The sequence below is a fragment of the Giraffa tippelskirchi genome, chromosome X, assembly GCF_054371585.1.
Source record: "Giraffa tippelskirchi isolate mGirTip1 chromosome X, T2T-mGirTip1v1.2.pri, whole genome shotgun sequence".
Lineage (NCBI taxonomy): Eukaryota > Metazoa > Chordata > Mammalia > Artiodactyla > Giraffidae > Giraffa > Giraffa tippelskirchi.
Window position 1 is genome coordinate 148,869,718 of NC_137289.1, and position 15,373 is coordinate 148,885,090.

The 15,373-nt window shown below is 45.8% G+C and overlaps 1 long non-coding RNA gene across 5 annotated transcripts in view; it reads right to left on the reverse strand.

Moving 5' to 3' along the window:
- LOC145536928 (uncharacterized) overlaps window positions 1-15,373 on the reverse strand; it is a 453,923-nt gene that overhangs the window by 180,354 nt on the left and 258,196 nt on the right. For all 5 annotated transcript variants that reach the window (XR_014076087.1, XR_014076086.1, XR_014076085.1 and 2 more), the window contains one exon: window positions 10,630-10,792. This is a non-coding gene — a long non-coding RNA (uncharacterized LOC145536928). The remainder of the gene's footprint in view (window positions 1-10,629; window positions 10,793-15,373) is intronic.

Consider the following 15,373-nt stretch of genomic DNA (forward strand, 5'->3'; position numbering starts at 1 on the left):
CCCCCTGCTCACCACAACTAGAGGATGTCTGTGCACAGCAACCAAGACCCAGCACAACCAAAAACTAAGGAATCAATTGTTTCCAAAGACAGCGTGTGTCATCAATACCACTCGGACTCAGGACTACACTGGTGTCTGCCGGGGGTACAGTGGGCACCACCATCTCATCAGAAAACAATCACCTTCATGTCCTGGGGTCTCTCTGCTTGCCATCCGTCCTGGAGGGTGCAGTTCAGCTCTTCAGCTGCCCTCAAGTAACTCCCCTTTCTCTTATATTTCTCCATCAGTGCTCCTCTCACTGCTGTGGAGGTTTTATGCAAATTCTTTTACAGGGTCACATACTGCCAGGTGGGTTTCCCTGGCGGCTCGGACAGTAAAGAATCTGTCTGCAGTGCAGGGGACCCCAGTTCAATCCCTGGGTGGGGAAGATATCCTGGAGGAGGGCATGGCAACCCACCCCAGTATTCTTGCCTGGAGAATCCCATGCACAGAGGAGCCTGGAGGGCTACAGTCCATGAGGTCGCAAGAGTTGGACACGACTTAGCAAGTCTCACACACACACACACACACACACACACACACTCTGCCATGTGTCTTAAATGTTGCTCCAAATACATTTCAAAAAAAAAAAAGACGTGAGTCAGAAATCATAAATCAAAGGGCACCAAGAAGAGAAATAATGATGTATTTTTCGGGCAGTCAAGAGAGCCGAGCCCAAACAGAAAGCATGCGGGTGGCGTCTGAACTTTGTTCAAGGCCTGATGCGTGATGTTGATTTTTGAACTGCACAAGTCTCCCCTGTGCACCTGAGGAACTCAAGGTTCACAGGGTCTGACCACCTGCCCGGACTCAATGACCCGGGGAAGGGGACGGCTCGGCCCTGAACATCACCACGTCCGTCTGGCTTCATCCACTTTGTGCCGCATATGACCCACAAATACCAGAAGGTAATGACTGACAGGAGGTATTAATAATTCCTGATGATGGAGACGTGCAGTGTTATACACATATTGATACATTACGCATTGCTATTTCTGCTTTTCTTTAACTTTCGGGTCCTTTCCCAAAATCACAGAGACAACGGAGAATGAAAGATTCTGTCTAGGGTGCACATTTCCTCTGCTCCTGGGACATCTCTAGAGCTGATGTATAATGGTGAGATGGCATACTGCCCGGTTTGCCCTGTGATGAGAAAAGCTTTTGAAGTGAGTAGACTTTCTGCACTTACTGGTGATGAACATTTAGGGGCAATGACAAAAGAATTAGGATATCCATCATTTAAATCTGATACTTATTTTGAAAAGAAGATTCACGATGGTAGAATGAGTATAAATGTCAGCTAAAGCTTGCTTGTGTTGGGGGAGGCGGAGGGAATTTGGCTCTTCTAGGGGGTTGGCACAGGGAAAAACAGTCCCTGAGAAAGCTTCCCGCTGACCCGCACCATTTGTTTTGAATAACACTCAAGCTGGAGAGCTTTCTTTGTCAGAGTCTGACTTTCCCTAATTCCAATGATGTTACCGCCTGGGCTTAACAACCGGTATGAACAGATTTGTATCTCAGAAGTCAGTTTTATGGGAGCCACTAAGTGACACGTTTGGGGTGCTAAACTTCCTCCATTTGGTCTAAATGGACATCGCTGTGTAAAAAACTGCCCTCTCTGATGAGTCACTGAGTTCACAAAAGGATTTTCTGTCTCAGTCCTTGGGGGAATGTAAACTGCCAGATCTGTATTTATTCTGGGCTCAGAGGGTGTACCTGGCCCAGTTTGCAAGGTTTATATGAGAACACAGGCAAAAAACATGAGCTCTAACAGTCGAAGTGGCTTCAAATACTGAATAAGCAATAACCAATATAGGATAAGGATAAGGATATAGGATAAAGGCATACACTGATCACGATGGAACAGGCTTGACCTGAATGACATCAACTGCAGACGACAGGTACACCCACACTGGTGTTTTCAGTGGGAAACCCCTGGGATTAAATACATATAAGGATGCTTCATCTGGCCCAGATCTCAAGAAATTCAAAGTCGCACTTGAGTTCAAGTTAGTAACTTAAGACTTCAATGGAAAGTGTGGACTATAGACATTTCCTGTTTCTAAAGTGGATTGAGATGGTTCTACATGTGCTAATTTGCTTTAGGATATAGGTGTCTAAAAATAACAGTGGGAGAAATTTACACGCCAGCAGTTAAGATTCTTGGTTTGCTTAGGAACTGAAACACTGTTACAGGCCTCACAGCCTCAATCATTTCTAAACAGCTGGCAAGGATTTAAAAATCATCAAAGGCATTAATTAATAACAAACTCACTGTCAAACACTGATGGATTAGCATAGCTTTATTTGTGTTTATATTCGACGGCTATTTCTGCAGTTTCGGGGGTAGAAATGACACATGCTGAAAAGTTGGAAGTGAGCGCTCGTACTCATGAACGGAAGAAGAAACTTTAAACACGGGTTTAAAATCCAAAGCTGCTGATAGACAATACAGCGCTCCCACACCTAACCTGTGTGCTTGCGTGACAAGAAGCTTCAGCTGCGTCCTACTCTTTGCGACCCCGCGGGATATATTCTACCAGGCTCCGGGCAAGAATACTAGAGAGGGTTGCCATGCCCTCCTCCAGGGGATCTTCCCGACCCAGGGATCGAACCTACATCTCTTCTGTCTCCTACACTGGCAAGCGGTTTCTTTACCACCAGCCCCACCTGAGAAGTTCCTCACACCTAACTAGAGACCCCGGAAAACAGATGTTACTTTTCAAACTAGCTCTCATCAATGTCTGATTTGCCATATTTCATCCAATGGCTACAATCCAGGCCACATCTGCAATTTGCAAATGACTGGAAATAAGTTCCATTAAACAGGACTTGCTGAGCAAACTCTAATAAGCTACACAGTGAAATACTATGTGTCTGTACAAAACAAAAGCATCACATCTTTTCATGTGGATGTGGACATAGAGACCTAGTGCCTGTTGACATTTACGGAAAGAAACTAATAAAAGTCATATTCACAATGGGTGGGCTGGGTTGAATGGAGGCAAGAGAAGAGGCTGAGAGTGAGACCTTTTATAAACCGCTTTCTCCCTCAATATATTCATTTCCTTTCCTGTCAAAGGCTGTCCAGTCATGGTGTTTCAGGGGTCTTAATGTCCAGGAAAAGCTTCCTTAAATGTTGTGGCTTCATGTTTTTTTTTTTTGATTGTATGTGAAAGTCGCTCAGTCGTGTCCAACTCTTTGCAACCCCATGGACTATACAGACCATGGGATTCTCCAGGTCAGAAGACTGGAGGGGGGAGCCTTTCCCTTCTCCAGGGGATCTTCCCAACCCAGGGATCGACCCAGGTCTCCTGTACTGCAGGCAGATTCTTTACCAGCTGAGCCACCAGGGAAGCCCAAAAATACTGGAGTGGATCACTGTAAGTCCAACCATAAAATTTTATTGCAAATTTTGGATCTGTGGTATCACCAACTTTTAAATTTTATCATCTACTGATTTGATTTTACTCATTTTCATCAAGTCAGTGGATTTAGGTTTTATTGTTTGTTTTCTAATGTTCGATTTCATTTTTGTTCTTTTCATTACTAGTTTTAAATTTTTAATTCACATGGTGCTTTCAGAGTTAAGGTTCATAGAAAATCTGAGGGAATGCAGTAGTTTTATCTTTAATTACTTTTTCTAACAACTTCAGCTGAATATTCCTCACATTTTTTTTCCTATTCTTTATTTATTAAAAATCACTTAATTTCTTCTGGGCATGTGGCACCTAGCTACAACTAATTTTTTCTAGATAAATTCTGCATTTTGGGTTTTTGTTTTTTCTTTCACTCAACAGTTAAGACATGGATTGTAATATATTTTACTTAAAATTTTCAGAGTGTTTTTTTTTTTTACTTTCTATAATATTTTTTGTCTTTGATTTCCCATTTTATTGTTGGTGATGGAATATGATGGTGGTTACAATTTCTACTCGCTATAATCTTTCTAAGTTGTGTGTGTGTGTGTATTTAAGTGTGATAATCTTTTGTTTTTAATGGGCAGATAAATTTATCTCATTTATATTTAATTTTAGTTGAAATATGACATTATATTCATTTCAGGTGCACAACATGATTTGCTATTTGTACATATTGCAAAAAAAGATCACCACCATAAGTCTAATTAATATTAATCAGCACATAGTTACAAATTATTTTTCTTGTGGTGAGGACTCATTTATACGTATTGCTGTGAAAGATCAATTTGCTATTTTTTCTGTTTCCTTTAATCTTTTAGTTTTAGCTGTTTAAACATCTTTGATAGAGTTTTGATAATGGTAAAAAACAAAGGAAGGAAGAAGGTTCTGAGACATTTCAGTAAAAAAAAAAAAAAAAAAAAAAAGTTGATATTGTGCCCTTCTACTACCTAAAAAGATCTAGAAACTTTACTTTACTCATAAGACTGTAAAAAAAAAAAAAATTTGAAAAAGTGCCTATTATTAACACGTCTGTTCCCTATATTCTATTTTTTTTTTAAAAAATACTGCTTTAACAATAATGAATGTCTTCTCTTATGTAAAGAGAGAAGGGGTCACATCGGCTTTTGATCTTGGTAATAATTCACAAAGGTTTCAGAGAGAAATCATTTCTAGGAAATACCTCCAAGTTCTTAAGAATAAGCTTCATGTTTAAGCAGGAAAACGCTTTTTAAGTGTTTTTTTTTCCCCGCCTGGAAGTTCTGATGGCTATGTGTAGATGGACATCATTGCTTTTTCTAGCAAGGATGCTGACTTTTTACCCCCGGAGCACTTGAAACGTGCTATGTGAGAATTTCTATACAGAAATTCATTGACTTTGACAGAATTTCAAATTGTCTCTTCTATCATGACGGTTCATCAGCTGCTTTTGGTTTATCAGAGTCGAAGTGTTTTACCCTCAAAGGTTCCGCTTAAATTTCTCTTTCAGACTAAGATTCCCAAAACATGAAATTCATTTAGCATTACGCTGGGCTTTGTTGAACCCATTGTATTTTTCGCCCGGAGGCTGGTAAAAGGAAAACAGAACAGAAATGAACCTTAGGGGTCGTACTTTCTCAACAGAGAATCAGACCTGAATGTACAAGCTCACATCTTTTTACAATCTTTCATTTTCATGGAAAACTTTTTCAATGAATTTTATCTTAATGGCTAAAGAAAATTTGAATACTTTAGATACTCTTATGGTTTATTGGTTAAAAATATTTAATATGATCTTTGATGATGAATGGGTTTCCCTGGTGGCTCAGCTGGTAAAGAATCTGCCTGCAATGTGGGAGACCTGGGTTCGATCCCGGGGTCGGGAAGATCCCCCAGAGAAGGGAAAGTCTACCCACTCCAGGATTCTTGGGCTTCCCTGGTGGTTCAACTGGTAAAGAGTCCTCCTGCAACTTGGGAGATCTGGGCTCTATCCCTGGGTTGGGAAGATCCCCTGGAGAAGGAATAGCCTACCCATTCCAGGATTCTGGCCTGGAGAATTCCACAGACTGTACAGTCCATGGGGTCGCAGAATCAGACAGGACTGAGCGACTTTCACTTTGACTTGATGATAAGTAAGTGCTCTAAAATGTTTACTAAATGAGAAATGGCACAGGATGGCAATGAACCCGAGAAGGACCCTGGGGACTCTTTCTGATCAGCCTCCAAGAATTTCCCTGAGTTCCAATGGGCAGATTCAAACAGTTGCAAGTCAGGGAAGGGAGGAGATTCGGAGACCAGCAAGGAGCCACCAGGAAACAAACAGGACCTTGGGGCAGGGTCCTTAAGACACAACAGTATCTCTGAGCTCTTTACAGAGCTGAACTGGACAAATGGAAGATGAAGCACTGTTCACACAAGATCAGGAGACTGCTTGAGGTCAGATTAAAGAAAGGCACACAAGCTCAAGAAAGGTCCAACAAAGGTCTGTCTAGTCAAAGCTATGGTTTTTTCCAGTGGTCATGTATGGATGTGAGAGTTGGACCATAAAGAAAGCTGAGCACCGAAGAATTGATGCTTTTCAACTATGGTGTTGGAGAAGACTCGTGAGAGTCCCTTGGACTGCAAGGAGATCCAACCAGTCCACCCTAAAGGAAATCAGTCCTGAATATTCATTGGAAGGACTGATGCTGAAGCTAAAACTCCAATCCTTTGGCCACCTGATGCAAAGAACCGACTCACTGGAAAAGACCCTGATGCTGGGAAACATGGAAGGCGGGAGGAGAAGGGGACGACAGAGGATGAGATGGTTGGATGACATCACCGACTCAATGGATATGAGTCTGAGCAAGCTCTGGGAGTTTGTGATGGACAGGGAGGCCTGGCGTGCTGCAGTCCACGGGGTCACAAAGAGTCGGAGACGACTGAGCGACTGAACTGAACTGAACTGACTAACAGAGGCGCAAGACACTCCAACCTTATCAGCAACCCCACCCTTGTGTGTATGCTTGTGTTTGAACCACTGCTGTCAAACTCCTCACCAAACCCTCCGGGTTGGGACACCACAGTTTTGAGGGCAGGAGCTCATTGTGTACCCCCTTTACTTGACAAAGCAATAAAGCTCTTCTCCTCCACTTCACCCACAACTCTTGTCTCTACGATTTGATTTGGCACCGGCACTCAGAGGCCGAGCTTTCGGCGTCAAAAACCAAAGCAAGAGGTGTCAGGGTCCCGTGCCTAATGGTAATTCATGGCATATCCAGGGGAGGAGAAGCGGGGGACAGAAGATAAGATGGCTGGATGGCATCACTGACTCAATGGACATGAGTTTGAACAAACTCCGGGAGATGGTGAAGGACAGAGGAACCTGGTGAGCTGCTGTCCATGGGGTTGCAAAGCGTTGGACACAACTTAAGTGACTGAACAACAGCAGCGAGAGTCACTGCGGCCCAACTGAATTTAACGAACAGGTGTTTGTAGGCCATAGAGCAGGGGTCCCCAGCCTCCGAGATCTAATGCCTGATGATCTGAGGTGGAGCTGATGTGATGATAATACAGATAAAATGCACAATAAATGCAATGTGCTTCAACCACCCCAAAACCATCTTCCTCTCCTCGGCCTGTGAAAAAACAGTCTTCCACATAACCAGTCCTTGATGTCAAAAAGGTTACCTACCGCTGCCACAGAGAGCACTTGGTTCTCAGCAGTGGGCGTTAAGCAAAATGAATAGACTGAAAGAAATAACAACGTTATTTGATACCAATTAGGAGAGATCAGGGAGAAGGCAATGGCACCCCACGCCTGTGCCTGGAGAATCCCAGGAACGGCAGAGCCTGGTGGGCTGCCGTCTATGGGGTCGCACAGAGTTGGACACGACTGAAGCGACTTAGCAGCAGCAGCAGGAGAGATCAACTGAAGGAAAAATCAGGAACCCAGTAAGACATTCCACCTTTGGACACAAATGGTAATGGGACTAGTTCTCCCTGGGCTTTCTGATTTCAAATCTAAATCTGATTTGCAGAATGAGGTCTCCTCGTGTTTAATCGTAGCTGTCTACAGCATCATCGAGCAGAAGAACAATTCCCCTGCCCTTGGAGGAGACACAACGCTGATACACAGACAAACACGGTTCACACTGAGCCTTGTCGGCCACTTCCTGTCACTGTGGAGGAGGAGGAGGTTTACCCTGCTGCAAAAGCTTGAATCTCCACATGCACAACCTATGAGCAGAAAACGGGCTGATCCAAACACCTCCCTGAACTACGGAAATCTACAAAATTGTGTTTATTCACATCAAAAGGAGCTGCGTACCTCATACTTTCCATCACGATAGCTGCAGACAAGACTGACGGCTTCTCTCTTTCTCAGTTGCTACAGACACAAAACCTCTTTCATCTTTTCCTGTCGGAATCTTTGCTTCAACAGTAGACTCTTTCTGTTCTGAGTCCTGGACATGACTAACTAGCTCACCCTGCGTTTGCAATAAACACATATTTTCAGGAGCTCTCCAGTTCTCTGATCTCTCCCAGAACCACACCTGCAGGCCCCCTTTCCCGAATAAAACCACAACACAGTCTATTTAAGAGGCAATTTGGAATAGGATGATACACTTCTGACATAAGACGGCTGATTCAGCTTGTTGTACAGCAGAAACCAACAAAACACTGTAAAGAAATTATCCTCTAGTTAAGGAAAAAAGACTAACCTTTCCATGAAGGATGCTGACAGCAGAAACTTTTAAAGGTAGCTTCATATTTGGGGATTTATAAAGAACATCAATGGGGGGCTGGGGGGTAAGACCCACTCTCCACATAGCTGCTGCTGCTGCTGCTGCTGCTAAGTCGCTTCAGTCATGTCCGACTCTGTGCGACCCCATAGACGGCCGCCCACCAGGCTCCGCCGTCTCTGGGACTCTCCAGGCAAGAATACTGGAGTGGGGTGCCATTGCCTTCTCCGTCTCCACATAGCAGCATGATGCAAAGATGGAAATTATGGACAGATCCAAAGGGAACAAAAATGTGTGTTTTGTTGGAGAAATGTTATGATATCATGTAGGGAATGGATAAGCATGGGGTTATCCATTAGGGATACATGGAATCCCACCTAGTGTTATAAATAAAGTTTTATTGTAACACAGGCGCACGCATCTGCTTACATGTCACAGATCTCTGAATGCTTACTTGTTAGCCCAGCAGAGTTGAGTGGTTGAAACCAGGACCCTACAGGTCACAAGGCCTGATGTACTGCCTTCCTGACTCTTTATAGGAAACTGCACTGAGCCTTGCAGAGCAGGTATAGCACATGGATTTCGGTGCCATGAAAAACTCAGATGTTGGCTAGGAACTGCGTCTTGTTCTTTTGGTTTTGTTGACAGGAATCAAACAGGCAGAACTAAGGAAGTCCTCTGTGGTCCAGTGGCTAAGACTCCGTGCTCCCAATGCAGTTGGGCCAGAATCCATCCCTGGTCGGGGAACTAGACCCTACATGCCAAACTAAGAGTTCGCAAGCCACAGTGAAGACCAAAGACTCCGCGGGCTGTAACTAAGACCTGGTGTAGCAGAATGAATAAATATTAAGGAAAAAAAAAAAAGAAGCAGAAGTACACCTAGGCCTGAGCACTGGACGTCCTTGCCACATGGCAGCTATTTTTCATCCCTTATGCAGATAACTCAACAAAAAGCAAATCACTGTATCCATAGTTCTAACCACAGGTGTCATCTCAGGGAAACGTGAACACAGCAGATGACATCATGAGTCAGTGTGCTTCTGCGTGGATCAGCTACATGGGTTCTATATAACATTCACCAAAGTTTAGCTGAGGATTTCTCAGTGAGGATTTATGGGCTTCCCTTGTGGCTTAGCTGGTAAAGAATCTGCATGCAATGTGGGAGACCTGGGTTCCATCCCTGGGTTGGGAAGGTCCCCTGGAGAAGAGAAAGGCTACCACCCCACTATTCTGGCCCAGAGAATTCCATGGACTATATAGTCCATGGGGTCACAAAGAGTGGGCTGTGACTAAGTGACTTTCACGTTCACAAATAGGCTGGGAAAGGAGAGACTACTGAGTGTGGGTCAGACTTTAGATGTGACTTTTGTTTTCTCGACTTTGGGCAATGGAGGCCGGATGAGCACTCAGTTCTTGTAAAAGCAGCCCTGGGGGATTCTGGGGGCATTCCCTGGCCATCCAGTGGTTGAGACTCTGTGCTTCCAATGCAGGGGATGCGAGTTCGAGCTGTTGTCAGGGAACTGAGATCCCATATGCTACACGACGCAGCCAAAAAAAATTTTTTTAAAAAGCAGACCCCCAGGGCTCCTCTTATCTGAGCATCGAGGCCCAGAAGACAACCCTGTGCCTGGCATAGCACCTGCCTCCTGGACGCAAAGTGGACGTGAAACAGAAAGTCGCTCAGTCGTGTCCGACCCTTTGCAACCCCACGGACTATACAATCCATGGAATTCTCCAGGCCAGAAGACTGGAGTGGGCATCCTTTCCCTTCTCCAGCAGATCTTCCCAACCCAGGGATCGAACCCAGGTCACCCACATTGCAAGCAAATTCTTTACCCACTGAGCCACCAGCGAAGCCCAAGAATACTGGAGTGGGTAGCCTATGCCTTCTCCAGGGGATCTTCCCCAATGCAGGGATCAGAACCCACCTGTTATTCCTAATTCACTCGGCCTCAGCACCCACATTTTTCTACTCCAGGTTGTTGCCGGTCCCCACGATACACCTCAAATCAGCGTCATCTGCATGGCCTTGATCTACGTGGCCACTGAAAGGGGCATCTCTCTGGCACCTTTAACCATAGTCTCAAAGAACTCTTGTGAAGATGGACCATCACTCAGGGCATAACAGCTATTCAGAAATCTCTGGCCAGCCATCACAGCAGAGTTCCAGAGTTTCTTCTGCAATTGGAGGGGTAGGGGGGTGTGCCAGTCCAGGGAGGCCTCCTGCGGAGCCTGGGAGTCGGCAAAGAGGGTCTGTGTCAAGCTTGGCAGTGGCCCTGGCTCCAGCCAAAACCCAGAGGGACCACCCGGGCGGGTGACGCCACCGCTGGCCCACTGGAAGAGCTCCAGATGGACCAAAGAACACATCCTCCTATGAAACATCCATCTGGATGACGGAACGGCAATAGAGAGGTAGCGGTGTGAGCAGGGGTGGACGTACTGATGGGAAACACGTGTCCAGATCCTACCTTTTGCAGACTCGATCGCTGCATCTGAACTCGCCAGGCTGCCTGTGAACCAGCGTGTCTGGGACGATGAAGACGCTTTGGCCTTGGCTTCGGCCATGCATGTGTAAAGCCGCTCCAGGACTGAATAGCCTGCGCTGTTTGCCTGCCAGGCTCTCCAACTGGACTGAAAGACACAAGACACCCTTGTCAGAAGAGGAGGTGCCAAGAATGTGAAATTTTCCAGAGAGCTGGGGGGAGGAAGACCCTGTTGGAGCCAGAATACCTGCAAAACAGGAACAGGACAAAGCCTCAGCACTAGTTTACATCTCGTTTTTTTTGTTTGTTCTTGTTTTTTACTTTATTATCTCTTGTTTTCTTAGTCTCTGATGAAGAGTCCCTGAAGAGCTTTTTTTCCCTTCAAATGGAGATGTGCCTCTTTGAACAGTGCCCCTGGAAGATGACCGGCTAATTAGCAGAGAATCTGCCAATGGGAACGATTTGCAATACAGAGGCAATCAGTTCAGTTCACTCGCTCAGTCGTGTCTGACTGTTTGCGACCCCAAGGACTGCAGCACGCCAGGCTTCCCTGTCCATCACCAACTCCCAGACCTTGCTCAAACTCACGTCCATCGAGTCGTTGATGCCATCCAACAAGGCAATACCCTCTGCCATAACACCGGAGGGATTAAAAAATCGAATAACGGTAAATATACACACACACACACACACACCTCATTAAAGAAATAAACAGTTCAGTGAAACTTAGATAACCCCTACAACCCATCAACAGGCAAGCCAGGCAGGTTGCTAATGAGAACAGTTTCAGGCAGCGTCTGTCTAATTTAATGTGTGCATTTAAGGACGCATTCAAGCTGCAGCGAGTCAATCCTGTCCACCATGCGGTCGATCAGGTCTGTCCGAGCGTGGCCTCTCCCACATCATGATCTTAGAGAAACCGGATGTGATTCGTGGGGACTCTTGAGGAGAATGCTGAGGGTCCGCTAAGCCCTCCCTCCTGCTGTAATCACAGACAGCTCTTTGGCTGTGTGTCCAGCTGTAATCACAGACAGCTCTTTGGCTGTGTGTTCACCATGATCACAGCCCTGGGAGGTGTTGCCCGAGGGCGAGTGAGGTGGACGGTGGCAGTTTGGTTGTTGTGTCTACTTTTTCTTTTTCATTAGCAAAAGGAGAATCACTTTTTATTTGCAAGTAAAACGTCTTTTTCCCTAAAGAAAATGTCTCGTTTTTTTCTTTTTTCCGTCTGTAACAATTCATTTCTACCTTCTGAACAGCAAGAGTTTTTTTTTTGCAGTCTGTCTTTACTGGCAGAAATACAGAACGGAGTTTCCTATGGAACAAGTCACTGAGAAGAAAGAAAGGGCATACATGTGTCATCTTATTACCCCAGCCCCTCTCCCAGTGAGATCACAGGCTCCCTTTGTGGATTCGGGTCTCACTGGGAAAGGCCTGAAAGTGAAAGTTGCTCAGTCGTGTCTGACTCTTGGCGACCCCATGGACTACACAGTCCATGGAATTCTCCAGGCCCGAATACTGGAGTGGATAGCCTTTCCCTTCTCCAAGGGGATCTCTCCAGCCCAGGGATGGAACCCAGGTCTCCTTCATTGCAGGTGGACTCTTTACCAGCTGAGCCACCAGGGAAGCCCAAGAAGACTGGAGTGGGTAGGCTATCCCTTCTCCAGGGTATCTTCCTGACCCAGGAATCAAATCCAGGTCTCCTGCATTGCAGGTGGATTCTTTACCAGCTGAGCTGCCAGGGAAAGGCCTATGCTCCTACAACTCTGAAAACCATCCTGCTAATTCATGGACTGAGTCCCCAGGAAGGTGTCAACTGGATTAAGCTTACGGAACACTTCAGATGGTGTCAGTTGTGTTGCAATCAAGAGATGAAGAAACAGATGTGAGGGTGATTTCTCCACCTTGATGGTGGGATGGATTACGCAGTGGATGAGAGTTACTCACACAGTGTACAAGGATTCTACACCAGTTCTCGACACGGTCCATCAGAACCAAAGACTGTTTTGTCTCCGGGATAACCAGCTGTCTCCACAGCAGAGAAAGAAATCTCCGATCTAAGAGAACCACAACACAGTTTCATTGTAGAGAGCCAAATCTGTAGCAGAAGCCTCGCTTTGTTTTAAAAAGCTACAATCTTGAACTCAAGCCTCTTTTATTCTACAGTGAGGAGATCTGAACAACAGACCGAGTACAACCCATTATTTTTTCTGGAGTCTTTCAGGCTACAAAAAAAAAAAAAGCTTCTGTCTTTCAAAACAAACAAGCAACCTTCTGCACAGAAGAAAACCGTACCCTATGGAATCAACAAAAGCAATCATTCGAGTCACGTTAAGAAATAAAACATTCAAGGGGTACAGAAGGAAAGTGAAAGTCGCTCTGTCGTGTCCGACTCTCTGCGACCCCAGGGACTATACAGTCCACGGGCTTCTCCAGGCCAGAATCCTGCAGTGGGTAGCCATTCCCTTCTCCAGGGGATCTTCCCACTCCAGGGGTCAAACCCAGGTCTCCCGCGTTGCAGGCGGATTCTTTACCAGCTGAGCCACAAGATGACCCAAACGGTGCCTCTGGGAGCAAGTGCTCCCCCAAAGAAAGAGCTCCAGTCCGTGGTGGGATGTGAGGACCCCCAGGGGGGCCGTGTCCAGTCCCCTCCCTGACCGCATGCCTACAGTGGCGCTCAGATGTCCTCTGTCTGCAATCAGAGGTGCCCATCTGGGGCTCTCAGTGGTACTGCTGCCAACCTGGGGACACAGTGGCTTTTTGGAAGAAGCCAGGAGTAAACACAAACACCCTCTGTGGAGAAGCTTAACGGCTGCTTGGCAAGCGGCAGATAAGTGTTGGCTTGCAGAGGGCGGGCTCCTGTGAAGGCAGGTTTTGTGTAACACCCTGGAGGGTTACATCGGGTACTGCTGGGGCAGAGGGCTCAGAAGAGACCCGAGACTCCGGCTGAGAGGAGCTTGGCTCTTAAGGAAGGGCTGGCTGGAAGGGATAGCTATGGAACCGGAGTTCCAAGATCAGAGACTCCAAACCCGACCTTCCCACGCCCGGTAGAGCAGGGTGGGTTAGTTTAGAATGGAGCCCTAACTTCCTTTGCACGACACAACACAGAACACTTTTATTTTCCCCGAGGAAGACATATACCCTGTGTGTCAGAGAAGGAAATGGCAACCCACTCCAGTTTTCTTGCCTAGAGAATTCCGTGGATGGAGGAGCCTGGTGGGCTGCTGTCCATGGGGTCGCACAGAGTCGGACACGACTGAAGCGACTTAGCATGCATGCATGCATGTGTCAGACCGAATAATTTTTAAAAGAAGTTTACTTGGCTGGGCTCTAGTTGAACGGTTTTATTACAGTAGTGTAGAATCTATAGGCCCCCCATGGGCTGAAAGGCCCCCGGGTAACGAAAGGAAGGATCCTAAAAACAGGACTTGAAAATTCATAGTGAGGTCAGTCGGCCTAAATCATTAAAAAAGAGCGAACGAAGAATTTTATATATCAAAATGGTGGCGTTTTCCCCCGTCATAACTAATAGCTTATTTAATACAGAGTTCAATGTCTCTATCCAAACCAAAAGCACTGAATAAATAAATAAAATCATTTTTCTCTTCCCTGCTCCCCACCTGCAAAAGGCCGAGTGGGAAAAGACGTAGGCAGAGAGAAGAGTGAAATCCCACACCCTTCCGTCTGTTCCTGCAGGAAGAAGAGACACTCAGGGTAGCACCCAGACACGAAACCGGGCGGGACCTTTCCATACGAGACAAACAAGACGTCATCCCGAAAATGAGGACTCGTTTCCGTAACTGCAAATGTGTGGGAGGTGAAAGGACACAGTCAAGATGTCTTCAAGGTTTAGGGAAAGATCCTTAAAAGGTTACACGTGGAGACAACAAGAGAAAGACAAAGTGTCTTGGGCTACGTTAGGTCAGAACTGCATGCTCCACTGGCTTATCCTAGCAGACAGGGAGGCACACTGCCTTCTTTTCTCTGGCTTCTCCATCAGTCCAATTGCTCCTAGCAGGTGGCCATCTCCCTGTACCTCCCCTTCTCTGCCATAAAGCCTTGCCCCCACCCCGCTACATATCATCCAGCAAAGGTTTTTTTCCTCTGTGACCCTCCAAGGAGATTTCTGAAACTTTTTTTTTTTCCTAATCAACACCCCATGATTGACTATAGTCTTCCAATCCCACTCCTGGGCATATATCCAGCAGAAAAAAAAAAAAAATGATTCAAAAGGATACACACACCCCAATGATCACTGCAGAACTATTCACAACAGCCAGGACATGGATGTAACCTAAATGTTCGCTGACAGACGAATGGATAAAGATGTGGTACCTATACACACAATAGAATATTACTGAGCCATCAAAAAGAAGGAAATGATGCCATCTGAAGCAAATGGATGGAGCTAGAGATTGTCATACTGATTGAAGTAGTTTAGACAGACAAGGTGAAATTCATAGGACATCAGTTATCTGGGCAATCTAAAAAGAAATGATATAAGTGAACTTGTTTATGAAACAGAAATAGACTCACAGACATAGAGAATGAACTCATACTTACTGGGGGAACAGTAGTGGGGAGAGACAGGGAGTTTGGGATGCACATGGACACACCACTGTATTTAACATGGAGAACCAACAAGGACCTGCTGGACAGCACAGGGAACTCTGCTCAATACTCTGTAATAACCTTATGGTTCCCAGGGGGAAGGATAGGGGAAGGGATAGTC